This window comes from Musca autumnalis, unplaced genomic scaffold (assembly GCF_047663935.1).
Source record: "Musca autumnalis isolate F117 unplaced genomic scaffold, ASM4766393v1 scaffold_4, whole genome shotgun sequence".
NCBI lineage: Eukaryota > Metazoa > Arthropoda > Insecta > Diptera > Muscidae > Musca > Musca autumnalis.
The window spans coordinates 17,430,061-17,439,915 of record NW_027411977.1 but is presented as its reverse complement, the minus strand read 5'-3'; the positions used below and the strand labels follow the sequence as shown (position 1 = coordinate 17,439,915).

The window sequence follows — 9,855 nt, the reverse complement described above, 5'->3', positions numbered from 1 at the left end:
CAACAACAACATGTGGAAACAGCAAAAATCATTCTGCTCAAAATATAAATCCCAGCTCCTCCCACATTAAAAGCCACAAATAAACCCTTCCATTACAAAGCAGTTATTCAAGCCGAAATCTTTTCAACAAAGTGCTGCTCCACTGTTGTTAATTGTAAAGGAACACGTTAACACACACACAGACACATGCAGAGATAGCCTGTTTCTTTATTTTTTTACAGTGGTTCTATTTATTCTCAAGTTATATACAATAAATATAGCGCCGTAACAGATGAATAAACCTCAAAACTCCACAAACTGAATATTAAAAAAGAATAAAAACTAAAAACTGAATAAAAATAGTTTTGTAAAGCTTAAAAATATTAAAAATAAACAAAGAAAATTATATATATTTAAATATCATAAAACATAGCAAAAAAAAACTGAAGAAAATGTACACATGTATTACCTACCACCATATTCATGAATGTATGTTTTCCTATTTTCATTGATTTCATCTTCAACAAAAACAAAAAATATCCAAAAATAAAAAAATGTTTCAATATTATTTCTTCTATGCATCTCAACATATGAAAAAATAACATTTATTTTTTATTACAAGAAAAATGTTGTGTATTAGCATAAACATATGGCTTGTTCCCGTACTTTATAAAGTGGTAAAAGTCGTAAAAGTTGTAAAAGTCGGAAACGATTTTCATATAAATTTTGTGTACGGGAACGCAAAATGTGTAAAAGTGGTAAAAATTGTAAAAACTTTTTAGTTCTGGAACAGAGCTATATGTAGTTTCATTTGCTTTCTTTATATAATTTTTTTTATTATAATTAGACTTATTATAATTTTTTTTTTTTCATTTGAATAATAATGATAATAATTTGTAATACTGAAATATATATTTTCTCTCTTGTATTTTATTATTATTATTAATTATTATAAAGAAACAAAATAAAAAACAAAGAAAACTTTTCTATACTTTAATGATTAGAGAAAATGCCATTTTTTATAAATAAAAAACAGACAATTTTGAAGAAAAATAGCAAAACCATTGCCTTTTGTATAGCAAGGGGGAGGGGGGGAGTATACATATATTATTTTTCATTTACGAAAAAATATGTAATGAACAAGTTTATAAAGAAAATATTTTTCGTTTCAAATTTTCATACAGCAAGAGAATCCAGCCTGTGTTGGCACAAGGAAAATTTAATTTTCAGGAACCAAGGGGTAATTTATGGGTCGATTATGGATGGCAACTCAACTAACTCAATCATCCATAATCGACCAATTACTCGTAATTGTATATTATAGCCCATTTAGATATGACTTCATTAGCCGGATTTAGCACATTATCAGGTTTTATTGCTAAATCCAGCCAAAATCTACCAGATTTTCCATACAAAAATAAATGCTCTGGGCCGATTCCGTACAGCGAGGCGAGTCATGTCGCGTTGTCTATCGTCTCTGTGACAGAATTTAAAAAATGCACTACGTACAGCGATAGAAAATAATCGTCGATTTTTATTTTTTTATTTTATTTTTATTCGTTAGTAAAAATGTACGGCGACAGCTAATTTGTTGTCGCCGGAAAATGAACATTACGGCGACAAAATTTGACGTCGTCGTGCGACTTTTGCCATACGTAATGGAAAAATTGCAACTGGCAACGCGACACGACTCGCCTCGCTGTACGGAATCGGCCCACTCGTATTGGGTGGATTTGTTTTAAATCTGGCATAAATCCTCGAAAACAACTCTGTTTTTTGCAACATGTTGCTAGAAAATACAAAAAGTTGCAAGCTGGCAGAAGAAACAAGGTAGATGCATCGGTGAATTGCTACACTAAAAATAATTTAAAATTGGTCTGTTCCAGAACTGCAAGAATCTACTAATTTTTACTATTTTTTCCGATAACATAAAGGGAAAAATGTTATCGTAGTAAAAAATAGTAGCTTCTTGCAGGTTCTGGAACAGAGCATATGTAAAAATTTGTAAACAAGGCGGACAAATTAGTGCTCTGTTCCAGAACCTGCAAGAATCTACTAATTTTTACTATTTTTTCCGATAACATAAAGGAAAAAATGTTATCGTAGTAAAAAATAGTAGCTTCTTGCAGGTTCTGGAACAGGGCATAAATTTGTTTTGATGTACAAAGTTGATTTTAATCAACCAAGTTTAATATTTACGATGTCTAAACGATAAAATAATTCGTTTATTTTTTTAGATGGGCAAACTGCGATAAAATAATTCTTTATTTGCTCTTTAGTTAGCATTAGTAGAATAATGTGCTAACATTTGATCTGTTCCAGTACTGCAAGAATCTACTAATTTTTACTATTTTTTTCGATAACATAAAGGAAAACATGCTATCGTAGTAAAAAATAGTAGCCTCTTGCAGGTTCTGGAACAGAGCAATTTTCAGTATTAAACAGTAAATTTGTAATTTGACGTATGTTTTTTGAGACGAATTCAATTTACAACAAATTCTTTTGACGTTTCAAATTCGATCAGATGGGCTGATGCATGATGCTATGATATATGATATTAGTTGTGTCTTTTTACTTTTTCAGTAATAATTATTCAGTAACTTCTTTTCAGAGAGTAAAAGAGATTTTACTCTTTGATACGAAAATAGAGAAAAAAGTAAAAAGACAGCATTTAGTAAACTTTAGCAAGATAACAGTTGATAACTAAAACAAAAACATTGGCGCCAATGCATGAAAGAAAAACTAATTCCAAAGCAATGAAAAAGTTCTTCAATGTTGAGCAAAATAAATAAAAAAGTATTAATATATTAATAAAATAATAAAAATAGCTGAATCGTAATATTTATAGTATTTTCCATGGTAGAATAATTCATAGGTAGGCCACAGCTAACAGCTGATTAAAATTTTTTTCTTTTTATGGCTTCTTCTGTCAAAAGCAGGGTTGACATTTCTTACTGTTGTTGACATTATACAATAATAAAGGTAGATGCATCGGTGAATTTTCCCAACAAACACTTCACAGTAAAATATTATCTTAAAATTGAGAACAAGGACAACAAATTCTATTAGCATTGGCAAAATTAAATTGGTTAATAGTGATACTTGCGAAATAACGATTTGTAAAGTATTGATTATAATTGAAATTTGTTCTGAAAGTACGGAAACGGAAAAACTACAAATATTGTAAAAATTCTAGCTGCAATGTCAACGTATATGCAAAGCAGATGCCCGCAATCTTGATTTTTGATCAGCCAAACCTGTCAAGTAGAAGATAATAGAAGCGAATGACATTTTTGTTTTCACTGTCGTAAGTTTGGGTATAACTGTTTGGAAGTCTTTTCTAGCAGTACTGGAACAGACTAAATATTCTGCAGCATAACTAGTGATTTTTATATTTTACTTTATTTGAAGCTTTTATCATAAACAGTGAAGTTCTAAAATCCATATGTTTTTGTAAAATCGGCTAACTATGCAGATACATATACCTTTATTATTGCTGCATGCCATTTGACGTTTTAAGCCATGGCTACAGGGTTGTGTTTTTCAGCGATTTTCATACCTGGCCTACCTATAATTTATTGTACCATGGTATTTTCCACAAAAATAAGGTAAACATTGAGCAGCTGACCATTAGCAGATGATTAAAAAACAGCTGATCGAACTTGCTAAATGTTGCTGGGAAAAATTCTTTCATCAACTTGTAGCAATTTCTCAGCAAACAACTGTCAAAATTGTTCTCTCACTTCGCTCTCTTTTACTGAACTTTTGTGTAAAAAGACAGCATTTAGTAACATTTCGTAATAATTATTACAAATTATCACGTAAAAAGACACACCTATTTTGATATTGTTTTAAAAGGAGGGGATACAGTCAGTGCATTGTCTCAATTTGAACTTCTATATCTCAAAAACGGCAAAACTTACGAAAATATCATAAAGGTCAATCTTGTGGAAAATTTTCAAGGCTACAACATTTTCTTTAGGCCCAAGCAAAATCGTGAAAACATAAAAACACCTAAAAATGTGAACTTAAATCGCGATTTATTTGAAAATCCCTCCGGCGATTTTTTTGTTTCTTGAGATTTCTCATCTATGAACATTGTAGTTTCAGAATCTGCAAAAACTTCCCAGGGGTAAGCACCTTCCATTGAAATTTGGTTAGACCGTGTTTAGACATTCAAACATGGTAGAATGATAAAAGGTAGTCGCATCTGTCAAATTTAAGAAAATACAACCCTGTATGTCTGTACGGGAGCGTGTCAAATACAGAACAACAATAATACGGCATGACATTTCATAACAAAAACAAAATAAGTTTGTTTATTTTTTGAAATTATCTGTGAACAATCCAAACAAATCATTTTTATTGTATTTTTGCAACCAGAGATGTTAACGCAGAATCTTTCAGTCATTAATCAAGATTCCTAATAATTTTCCACCAAAGAAAACCTAAGTATTTCCGCGGATACAGTAATAACAGCGTTAAGGCACTTAAACATCTTGGAATATCAGCAGAAGTTTTCACAATATGATAAAATATGACACAACAACCTGGAGGGATACAATCGAGGCTTCGGATGCTTATAAGTTGGAATATTTAAAAAAAGTGTAAAAAACGTCAAAATTTCTTATGAAAACCGTTTTTGTTAATCAAAAAATGTTTTCCTTAGTGTAACTACACAAAATTTGGAAAAACATTTTTGCAATACATTACGATTGCGCAATTTTTCGTGGGAGAGATAATGCCCCAAAACCTCAAAAAAAGCCTGCCGGAAACAACGAAACTTGGAAGTACGTAAGATAACCCTCGAATGTTGAAATCGATTTCGATTATTTCTTACAGACTCGGATTATGTCCGAATATTGACTACATCGGAGCACTCGGCTACCTCCCACATAAATCGTGAAAACTGTGCAGTTTAAGTGATAGTTTTTAAGTTTTTGGCATCAACATCATTTCCGGCGGTAATGAATCCTCTCAGCGTAATGTCGGCTAACATTTGTTGAGTATTTCAGCCATGAAAAACTTTTCTACAAGTGATGTCGAAAGACACGCCGTCCCATATCATTGAAACAATATTCCTTTTCGGGGATGTGGAAACATGTACATTGTGTATACGGCGCCAGTTACGATGGTACAATTTTTTTCGGGGGCAAGTCCATACTTACTGAGAAATTGACCCAATTCATATATGTAGATGTATCTATATCTCTGTTGGCACATCGGACTGATACATTAAACAAATACGTTTAATTCAATTGTTTGTTTGAGAATCCCAAAGACCCCCTATATAAGATAATTGCTTTGTTCCAGAACCTGCAAGAAGCTACTGCTTTTTACTACGATAACATTTTTTCCTTTATGTTATCGAATAAAATAGTAAAAATTAGTAGATTCTTGCAGTACTGGAACAGACCAAATATTTCAATTAGTAAAATTCAAATAATTTATTTTCTGCATATAAAAACTTTAATATACGTATGTAGGTATGTGTATTTTTTTTACCAAATTCTTGTTCAATTGTAATAAAGATTAATAAAAAAATATATAGAAATGATTCCCAATTGCTGCTGCATAACAGAGCTTTTCGCGATATAATTTTCTCCGTTTGAATTGCTTTGCTTTCAGCATAGACTTTATATTCAAAATGAGCTTATCTAGAAATAATAGTAATAAGTACCTATAATTTTAGTTACGCATTAATAGCAAATAGTTGCTCTGTTCCAGAACCTGCAAGAAGCTACTATTTTTTACTACGATAACATTTTTTTCTTTAAGGCCTGGGTACATAAGCTGCTTCGCCTGGTTGCCTTGCTTTCCTGCTTCATTTCTGACACAATACAAATAAAAGAATAAAGAAGGCCGAGGAAATTTCGAACTGGGTTGCCCTTTTCTTTTATTCTTTTATCAGAAGTAAGCAAGGTAAGCAGGCAAGGCAGCTTATGTACGCAGGCCTTTACTTTATCGGAAAGAATAGTAAAGACTAGTATATTCTTGCAGTTCTGGAACAGATCAATTATCTTTTTATAAAAATTCCCAAATTATCCGCCGACTTCCAAAACGTCAGTCGCTTTACAATTTTTAGATTTCATCAAAATATTTCTGGTGTACAGTAATGCTTTGTTCCTCGAAGAGGTAGCTGAATGCATCAGAAATAAAAGTAATGTTGTGTTGCTTTTTAAATGTATTAAAAAGGCGCAACTATAACATTTTAAAATACATAAGTTAAGTATTACGGCTTTCTAAAACACACAACTTCAGACATTTGCAAATCAACTGATGTTTCGGAAGTCACCCATCCTTTATTTCCCAACATGTTTTTTATTTTGTTATGCTAACACCATCATATGCATGCGTATGAAATTCACACAAAGCTGCATTTTGGGGGAAAGCTTGGTTTTGCTATTAGAAGCAATGTCTCTAAAAGTGTCCATCGATCCCACGTGTTTAAAGAACGTTATTGAAAAAAAGCAGAGAATATTCGTAGGAGTCGTTCGAGTTGGACTTATGTTTACACACATGACTTAAGTGGCCTAATCTGGCATAGAATAATTCTTAGATGGAATAACTCTACTAAACAATCTCCGTTTTTTTGGATTTATTTTAAAAGGTAGGCACAATTCATTTTTTTGCATATATATTTTTTTTTGCTGTTGGGGATGTTGGTTGTCAGAGGCTGTTACGTTTAAGACATTGCTTCTAGTGACAAACCCTAGCTCATGTCATATTTAACTGGACTGTAAATCCTTTGTAGGACCTTCTCATAATTTCCTCAAGAAATCCACGTTTATTATCTTTTGACGCTCCTCAACAATCTCCAAGGCAATAATGTTTGTTCATTTTGGGTCCCGGTAATTCCTTTAAAAGCAGCTTCATTGTCGTTTCGGTTATTGTAACAACCTAAAAAAGATCCATGTTTATGTATTTTAGAACATTGACAAATGACCCATTTCCGCCACAAATCTTCTTTTTGCACACAAGATCTCATGTTAAAATACATTTATTTAATTATTCAACAATTCGAATTATTTTTTTTAGTTTGTAACTGTCATTTATACAAACGTATGTTTGTATGTGTAGACATGTACATGCAATCAGTTTGACAATGAATGTACTTCAAATTCGAATTATGAAAAAAATTTTAATCAGCTGTTAGCATGAAATTACCTTTATGATTCTACCATGCATTCAAACTGGAAAGAAAATTTTTCTTCTCAATTTCTTTTAAAATTTCCTTATTGTTCAGACACGGAAATCATGTTTGTGTCAATTTTCTAATTTTTCTTATTCTTCTTCACACTCATTTTCTCATTGCGCCGTTCAAAAACAAAGCCAAGGCAAAATTGTAATGAAAAATAAAAATGGACGTGTGTGATAAACAATTAATTATTAAAGGAACCCTTGAATTGCATTTTAATTTTGATATTTCCACTTATTTCGAATTGTTTTTCTTAAAAAAATAGTTTTTCCTCCAAATGTTTTTTTAATTGTGTCCGCTGTTGTTTGTTTCTCGACAGAGAAAATAAAATGAAAGAAAATGCAAAAACAAATCTGCAGCCAACTTCAGGTTGTATACAAAGAAAAACGAAACAAAACAGAATTTGCCAGTACAGAGGTGTGTGTACCCCCTCTTATTCCTCTCTACTCCCTCGCCCACAAACTCAATTTTCTTTCCCATCCACTTTCCCTGTATAAACAGGGACTTAAGGCACACCGTGTATATTGGTATGTTCCAGTACTGCAAGAATCTAGTAATTTCTACTGTTTTTGTCGATAACATAAAGGAAAAAATGTTATCGTAGTAAAAAATAATAGCTTCTTGCAGGTTCTGGAACAGAGCATATGTATGAATTACAACAACTCATGGTACAATAATACAGGTAGCATTGTCATGCCAGCTGATGGTAACATAATGTGTCAATTGCATTGAATTGATGTCAAATTTTGACATCTTATGTTGCCAACAATTGCCGATGCGGCTACCTGTGTATTTGTACCATGCAACAACTAACAAATGGTCTGTTCCTTTACTTTTGAAAATGGTAAAACCGGCAAAAGTAGTAGAAGTTGTAAACTGCTCCCATATGAATTGTATGGTGTCTGATGTAAAGGAACGCTTTTCGAGTAAAAAGTGGTAAAATTTGAAGATTCTTGCACGTAAAGGAACAGAGCTAAATTTACAAAAACAACATTGTTGTTAATGAAAATTGGTTGTCAAAGATAAATATTGAATAATAGGGTCGTTCCAAAAATTTTTTCAGGAAAAACATAAATACATTTTGAAAATCATCTAAAATAGAACAAATTTTAATCAAAATGTAAATATAACGCATTCAGAACTCTCGTAGGTAATTTTAATTACACGTTTATGATGAAAGAAGAAGTATTTTATGGTTGCAAGTTTCTAAGTTTCAAATTTCACGAGTAGACCCTATTACATTTTAAAAACCAAATTTACAAAAAAAAAAGTTAAAATACAGCTGATTGTCACTTCTACCTTCTATAGAAGTGCCCATCACTTTGTATGTGGAACGGAAATAAAAAACAACAACAAACAATATTTACTACGGAAATGGTGAACACCGAAAATGTTGTATTATAGTACGTTTATATATGACCGGATTTAACAAACCCACTGGGTTTCAAATGTCATTTCCATTGCCTATACGTCAAATAAATCCTCATAAAGAAGGTTAACCCTGCAAAAACCTATAATATAAACAGCATATAACTTCCTTTTTTAATTGATATGTAATTTCATTTAAGTTCTATAGTTAGATTTACCAAAAAACCGGTTGAATCTCACCCCTAAAAACCAAGAGCGAGGTATTTCAAAGTAGGGCTTTCTTTCCTGAGAGCGGAAAAACGTTCTTACAAACAAAAAATTGTCGCGGAATTTGTGGACCGGTATTGCCCAACTTCGAACTGAAACTAGGATTGGACAAAATATGACGAAGACCAAATTTCGGAACAAATCGAGTGCTATAGTGCGCTCCAGCAACTACACATGGGTGACATAGAGATTTTTGCAACTTTCGGGCTATTTTCTCAGGAAGAATTTACTTGCCCCTGAAAAAACTTGTACCATCGTAAAGGGGGTCAGTTGTTCTTGTAACAGTGTTTTATTATTATGTTTGTATGTTTGTTCTCCTGTTCAATCTGGCTCTGGGTCTATCTCCAGTTCCAGGAAGGTGGCTACTTCGATGGGATGTAACCACAGATCCACTGGAGTCAGATGAGCAGGCTTGGCGGGGCAGTTGAATAGGTGCTTAGTATCGTTCGGGCCCATGCCGCATACTGGGCAGATGTCTTGCACGGTGCGATCGATTCCCGCCCAATAGGAATTTAGGCGACTGCAATATGCCGAGCGTAATTGAGCCAAAACTACTCTGGTTAGTCGCGACAGCTGACACTCTTCAGCTGCGATAGATGGGGGATGTACTCCGATGACTGCATTCACACAATAATTGCTTATGGTCTTAGCAACTGTGTCCGTGTGAATGCTGTTCAAACCTGCCTGATATGCCTGTTGATCTAGAGGTTCTCTCCTATATTGTTGGACCGCCGTATATAGAGCATAAATATACTTCTTGATATGCCTGTTTGTATCGGTGGCCAGCAGATGGTAATTGGTCTCCTGAAATCGATTGGACTTCATTTGACGTTTGAGCAATGAAATTGACAGTGCTTGATGACTGACGAAATGAACGGCCACACTGGCAAGCAGCCGATTATTTGAGCAAATCGAACATTTTTTAAAGGAAAATTTTTTATCATAGTAAAAATGTGTAGATTCTTGCAGTGCTGGAACAGACCAAATATCAACCGATAACATCGATAGAAAAAACTATTAATCGATAGTGACTTTGATAGCAT

At 32.9% G+C, this 9,855-nt stretch overlaps 1 long non-coding RNA gene across 1 annotated transcript; it reads left to right on the top strand.

The window, feature by feature from the left end:
* Positions 1-4,446: 4,446 nt before the first annotated feature.
* Positions 4,447-5,077, top strand: LOC141404205 (uncharacterized). Its single transcript, XR_012412972.1, has 3 exons — positions 4,447-4,586; positions 4,649-4,769; positions 4,822-5,077. It is a non-coding gene; the product is annotated as an uncharacterized lncRNA (long non-coding RNA).
* The last annotated feature ends 4,778 nt before the right edge of the window (positions 5,078-9,855 follow it).